The sequence below is a fragment of the Nelumbo nucifera genome, chromosome 1 (genome assembly GCF_055504915.1).
Source record: "Nelumbo nucifera cultivar China Antique chromosome 1, China Antique-T2T, whole genome shotgun sequence".
Lineage (NCBI taxonomy): Eukaryota > Viridiplantae > Streptophyta > Magnoliopsida > Proteales > Nelumbonaceae > Nelumbo > Nelumbo nucifera.
This window is the reverse complement of record NC_142649.1, coordinates 58,155,403-58,162,790: the sequence shown is the minus strand read 5'-3', so window position 1 is coordinate 58,162,790 and position 7,388 is coordinate 58,155,403.

Genomic DNA, 7,388 nt, shown 5'->3' with positions numbered 1-7,388 from the left:
TACTTAGGGTCTAACCCTAGCAGCTGAGACAAACTTGTCTACCAATTTAGCAATACACCAGTACCAGGCTTGTCAAGGTAAACAACTCAAATCTATCCAATGGCTAAAAACATTATAAACTAATACGAGTCTCATAAGTGTCTAGTTTAAGGAATAATTCATAAAACACAACAATTTGAACATAAAATAATAATGTACTTAATTTATTTATTGATAAATGTTTATGTACATCAAACTAATTGGAGCTAAGGGCATACACTATCTAATACATCCATCTATATAATGTACTGATGTTTAGCCATAATCTAATGTATTCCAAAATTAGGTTGATGCATCATTTGGATGTTTTTATTATAAATTTATGTTATTTTTGGTATTCTATTATATTTAATGTTTTTAGAAATTTTAATACATTAATTGAAGGGCTAAGGTCAATTGAGATATTTGGACTTACTTAGACCATCATCATCTTAGCGTTATCCCAACTATATGGGGCTAGCTACATGAATCTTGTTTTGCCATTCCATTTTGTTTAATTAATACCCATTTTTGTATTTCCCTAGCTCTTCTAACCTCTAAGCATGTAACCAAACCATCTCAGTTTACTTTCTCTTATTTTACTACTTGCTATATCTACTCTCAGGTTCCTATAAATGATATCTTTTCTAACCCTATCCTTTCTAGTTTTTTACTCATCCATCCTAGCATACATATTTCTACTACACTCATTGTTTTGGACATGTTTCTTGATTGCCCACTTATCTATACATAATTGGCATTACAATTATTCTATAGAATTTTTTTCCTTTTAATCTAAGTAGCATTTCTTTTCACATAAGAATTTTGATGCACTTCTCCATTTTTCCCATCCTTCTTTAATTCTATAGGTGACATCTTCCTCAATTTCTCCCTCATTATGAATTATTGGATTTAGGAAGATAGTTTTAATCAATATACTTAAGGAGGAACTTACTACGGTGGTCATGAGTAGGGGTGGATTCAATTCGAGCCGAGCCAAATAGTACCAGGCTCAAACTCGGCTCGAGACTATTCTACAAGGCTCGAGCTTGAGCTCGAACTCGGTTCGAGCCAGAACCTTGAGCTCGAGCTCAAACTCAGTTTGAGCCAGAACCTTGAGCTCGAGCTCAACTCAAGTCAAGAGTTCATAAGCTCGAGCTCGGCTTGGCTCATTTTATATTTTATAAAAATATTTTATAAAAATAAAAATTATATATTTAAAAATTAAAAATTATAATATTTTATTATATATATTATTTTCTATAATTTTATTATATATTATATATATTAAACATCAAATATATATATATATATATATATATATATATATATATATATTCGAGCCAACTCGCAAGCCTCACGAGCCAAGCTCTAGTAGGCTTGAGCTCGGCTCATTTAATAATTGAGCCACTGAATTGGGCTTTATCTCGAGCTCGATCTCGGCTAAAACCAAGTCAAGCCGAGCCGAGCTTTTCATGAGTCGAGCTCGAGCAGCTCGTGAAAAGCTCGGCTCATTGCCACCCCTAGTCATGAGTAATTAATTAATTTCAAGAGACCACTTTGATATCATAAATTCTTGGGTTGAATTATTTGGATGGCTCAAATTAATTCAAATCCAAGTACATGGATGGTTGGGATTAGTTCATTGATATTAGGAGCTAACTTTGATGTTCTCGATCTTTAGGTTGATTTGGTACATCAATTACATGACCTAAATTTGGTACAATACTTAAATGTAAAGAGATTACTTGATTGATATTAAAGGATGCTCACCCTATGTGTTTTGATGATAACAAACTCATTGAGAATACTAAAAGTTTGAAACATAAGTGTATAGACAATCCAATTATTCACTCAAATGGATTAAAGATTATTCAAAGGATGCAAACCTACTCTCATGGACAAGAATAAGAGGATGTTAAGTTGTAGATTCTACAAAGCATATTTTACATTTATTAAGGCTTGATGTAATCATATTACAAGAAGCACTACAGTGGGCTAAACTTAGACCTACCTTTGTTATACCACAACCTTAAAGACCAATGACTAAGTTAGAAAAAGCTCTTAGGTTTTTCCAAACTTTAACTTGGACAAAAACATGAAAAATCTATGTTTGGAAACCTAAGGAGTTGACTCCCAGACCACAGGAATTGCTTAATTAAATGAACTAAGGTTGGGTTACACTCAGTAATTGACTATTCAAAAGGTAGTAATCGATTAGCTATGATAGTTGAGCCTAGTGTCACTTAAGAATTGATTACCAGAAAGGTAGTAGCCAATTTAGTTATGATAGTTAAGCTAGATGTCACCTAGTACTCGATTATCCAAAAGGTAGTAAACTAAGTGTAATAGTTGAGATTGAGCTTCAATTAGTAGTTAGACTACCAAAGAAAAGAGATTCTCCCCTATGAGTAGTGGTAAATTACTTGGTCTTGATAGTTGACTACCTACCTCTAACAAGATGAAGCGATCAACTACTCGTTTATAATAATCGACTATTCCACGATGAAACATTATTTTTTTGACCATTTGAAAGCTTAACAACTTTTCTTCTTTTGGTAAACCTTTAACATCATTGGGAACAAGCTTTGAATGTTTCTTAGAGTGGATTCTTCCTCTCCCAACAGCTCAATAATGGCCATATGTTCTCTAACTTTGATTCATGCTATTTATGCATGAATTTGAGCAAAAAATTGTAAGGAAGTGCATTGTACAAAAGTTCTATCTAAGAAAGAGAGTAAGAAATAAGAGAGAAAAAGGGAATAAAGAGATTCTGAACAAAAAAGAGTTTCATCTTTGTGAGAAAAGCTAAAAATCCATTTGTGCTCGATTCTTACTAAAGAAACTTGAATCTCTTCAAGTGTTATAGTCCATATACTTTACTATGCATTCTCTTGCATAATAGTATAGTTAGTATTTGCATATAAGCTTGAAAGAACCATTATATTGTTTATCATTGATACACTTGTACTTGATTAGCTAGTGGTTTTCTAGTTGAGAGTTGTAGAGTATTTTGTGATTGAACACTACAAGGTTGGGATAGCACCCACAAGTCTATCTAGTGAAAGTTCTTGTTGGCACTCAGAAGTCCAATTGGTGTAAAGGTTTTGCTTGTACCCGGAAGTCTAGCTGATATAGTGGAAACTATCAAGTGTTGTGTTTAGAGAGGACGTAGTTTGAGTTTAGCTAAACCTCTACAAATTTTGTATGTACTCTTTGTTATTTTTCATTTGTTCTTGATATATCTTGTTGATGTTCAATATCAATCTTGTTGTTTTTGTATATTCTACACTTAATATTATTGTTCTCAATTATTCTTGCATTGATATTTATTTTGAGGAGGCAATAGTTGGGGAGGAAATATATAGAACCCAATCCACCTCCTTGGATTAAGTTGCTTGCCCAACAAGGGGTGTTTGGTATTGTGGATAAATAAAGCATGGAGCATTTCAATCTACTAGGCACTATTGTGACATGAGCCATAACACACTTTATCAAAGCATTTTGTACTATGGTGTGGATGCAAGGATTAAAGAATTGGTATTAAGTATCGTATCAGATAACTTGGGTACGGATATGGATATGGATACGCTTTGGAAACGCATGGATATAGACGAAAAACATGAAAACACTAGGAAAATGAATATTAATTCCATAAATATATTACTAACAATAGGTTTAATGTCAAAATAGCTACAAATAATGTATAAATATATAAGAATTGTATATTTTGACAGTATATATGAAGAAATATATTACAATTAATATAGAAGAATGTGTTATTATACAATTTTATTGATATGCATTAATCAAGATTCCAAGAAACATATTATATAGATTTTTACAAATTAATGAATGCACAAAGCCATTATTATCTTATTTTATATTAAATCCAAGGCACAAAACATACACAACTATTATATTTCAATTATTATATCAATTTTTTTTTCTATTTTACTACTTATAATTTTTAACATTAACAAAAATGTTAACTAAAAATTAATTCTCAAAATTTTGGTAAACTATTTTCATTTTTGTAAAAAATAAATATGTTATTATAAAATACAAATCAAAATTAACTGATAATTTATAAAAATATATAATCCTAATTTAAAATATATCAAATCTATTTAAATTTTAAAGATATATATTATATGAAATTTCACAAATTTGAATTACTACAATAATTATTTCATTATTAATATTTTTATTTTTATAAAATTCTAAAATACAAAAATTATTTTTTAATATAAATATATATTAGTGGATTTGATAGATTAAATTTATATTACATTTTTAAATATTTTATAAATGATATTTTTATTTTTGTAAATGATAAATACATGGTTATTTAATGCAAATTAAAATATTAATTAATAATTTATAAAAATTTTGAGATATATATCATGTGAAAATTAGTAAATTTTAAGTATTAAAATAATTATTCTATTATTAATATTTTAAAATTTCTTTAAATTAAAAATAAACTTTTTGATATAAATGTGGATTTGGTAGATTATTTATTCTATTGGTTTATAAAATATTAATTTTAAATATTATTCTTTTTAATTTATAATTGGAGTTGTTGAAGATAAGTGTATGTTGGTTGTTGGGATTTTATGTAATATTGAGTAATAAAAGCTAATATATTCCATTTATTACCATGAAAGATATGTTGTCTCAGTGGCTAAAGATGGATTATTATTCGGCGTTAGGTGAGTTGTGGTCTTGGGTTCAAGTTGTGCTAGCCGCATTTTTTATATTGAAGTTGTCAAACGGAGGTTTGATACGCTTCTGTATTGATGCGTTGAACTGTATCGGCTGATACTGCACGATACACACCAATACGGTGGCGTATCGATCGGACTAATATGCATGATTGGAAGGATACATTTCCAGTCGTAGTGTATCCTGTGCTGGTATGACCCGATACCGATACGATACACCCTATTCAATCCACATCCACGATATAGCGTGGATTGAACTGCTTAATTGTAGGTGCCAACCACTCCACACAAGGCATTCCCTTGCTCAATGGGGTCCAACATAAATGAAACAACCCCTATATCCAATGCCACTTAAAAGCTTGATTTGGATTGGTTTAAACCAATCTTCAAGCTGAACTTGAGCTTAGTATGTAGGCTCGTTTACTAATGTAGCCGAGCTCAAGCCTAATAAAGCTTAGCTCGTAAGACTTATGGGCCTAAGTGACCTTATGTTATATATAATATTTTTAATTTTTATATATAATAACAAATAATTTTTTATATGTATGACTTTTAATTTTTTATATGTATACCTTTTTATTTTTTATATGAAACTTGGCTCACTATCAAGCTTGAGTTGAGCTGACCTCGAACATATAAGCTTTTAAGTCGAGCCAAAATTGAGCTCATGTCTCTAGCTCGAATTGAACTCAAGCCCGAACTTAAGCCTGATGTTTTTATGTTGAGGAAAGCTCAGATAACCAGATATTTGGCTTGACTTGACTCAAAGCTACCCCTACTTAAAGGCATGGTGTGGCTAATATTTTCTAATAGAGGAAGACTCACAAAGAATAACCAGTGACAACAAGAAAAGTTGCAACAGTTGATGATTGAAGCAGCAAAATAATAATAACCTCTCGGTTTTGTAACTCATAGAGGCAGTGATCTTAACCTTTACTCAAGTAGATGATTGTAGGAATTTTGGGGGTCTTTGTGGCTCAAAAATAAGTTCAACAAGAGAGAATAGGAAGAAGATGCCTAAGGGAAAAAGGTAATAGCTTGGTTCAATTTAACCAAAAAGTTGTCTATTACAAGGCTTAGCTTAGCTTATATAAGGCTAAGAGAAAATGTTTATAATTTTGGTGCCCAAAACATTGCACCAAAATAGATAAGCAAAAATGTGATTAAAGTGAATAGACAAGTAGTAGCTAATAAAGGAAATTAGCAAGGGAAAGGTGTTTGAATACCAATTTGAATGTGTGAGGTAGGTGACTACTCAATCGAAATTAGACTTGTTCATGGGTCGGGTAGCCCAACGGGCTGGCCCGGACCGACCTGTTCTAAGTCAGGCTTGGACATTATTTTAGGCCCGTGGTCTCAGGCTCGGGCTTTCTCACAAAAGCCTGGCCTGAGCTCGACTTTATAATATATATATATATATTATATAATAAAAAATATATTTTATTTAATTACATATAATACTTTTTTCTTTGTTCCTCTTCTCTTTTTTCAAGTAATAATTGATCTTTTATTATTTTTGAGTTTTGAGGACTTTTAATATAAATAAATGTTATTGAATAAAAAAGAAAAAATCTATTTTTAAATTTCTGGCTGGGCTTGGTCTCGAGCCCAAGCTTCGGGCTTTATATAAGGGCCAAGCTCAGGCTCAAGACCTAGGCCCGATGGTCGGGCCGGGCTCGAGCTCGAACTTGAATGTTTTCTATTAACACATAGGCAAACCTGGCCTGACCCATGAATAGGTCGAACCTAAATCATGCTAACAGTCCACATAAACTTGCACGCTTTGCCACTCACGAGGTTTTGACATGATGATGAGATCAAAGTTAAGGGTGCAATCTTACAACTTGGTGGCGATTTCACTCCAACCTTGTCCTTTGCCTTGTGGTCCATGGTCTCGTAGTCTACATTAGGGCATCAACTTTCACTTGCGATATATCAACACTCAAATCCAACCATTAACATTTTGTTAGTTATTGGAGTACGTGATGTCACGTGTGTGCCTTCTGAAACATTAAAAAATTACAAATGTCCCTTTGCATATTTCATGAGACTCTTTTGTACCCTCGTTTGTTGAATATCTAAAATCCTAGTTCTTAACCCTTCTTTCCTATTTTCTTTCTTGTAGTTGAATTAATGAAGAAACAATGCAATGATTAATGCACTACTCCATGAACATTTCGATAAATTTAATACTCAACATAATATCAATGATCGGACTTTAGACTTGAGTGTTGAATTTAATTTCTAAATTGACCATCTTGTCACAAATGAAAGTTGAGGTTTGTATTAGCTGAACATAATAACCGTTCAACAGGCTGTGGAACCAATGGTAATGCCCCATGTTAGTGATAAAATACATGGACCCATAGTGAGAAATTAAATGGTATGTTGTGGATTTCGTATATTTTATTACATATTTGGAGAGTTATATGGGTTCTACAACATGTTGAACAACTATTGCATTCAACTAGTCCTTATTGATCCTTACTCCTTTTTGAGTAGGGTAAATTGCTGAAACTAGACCTCTTCATGGGCCAGCCCGATCTAAGTCGGGTTTGGACAGGACTTCAAGTCCGCAAGTTCGGGCTCGGGCTTTCTCATAAAAGCCCTGCCCGAGCTTGAGGTCAACTTGATAATGTGTAA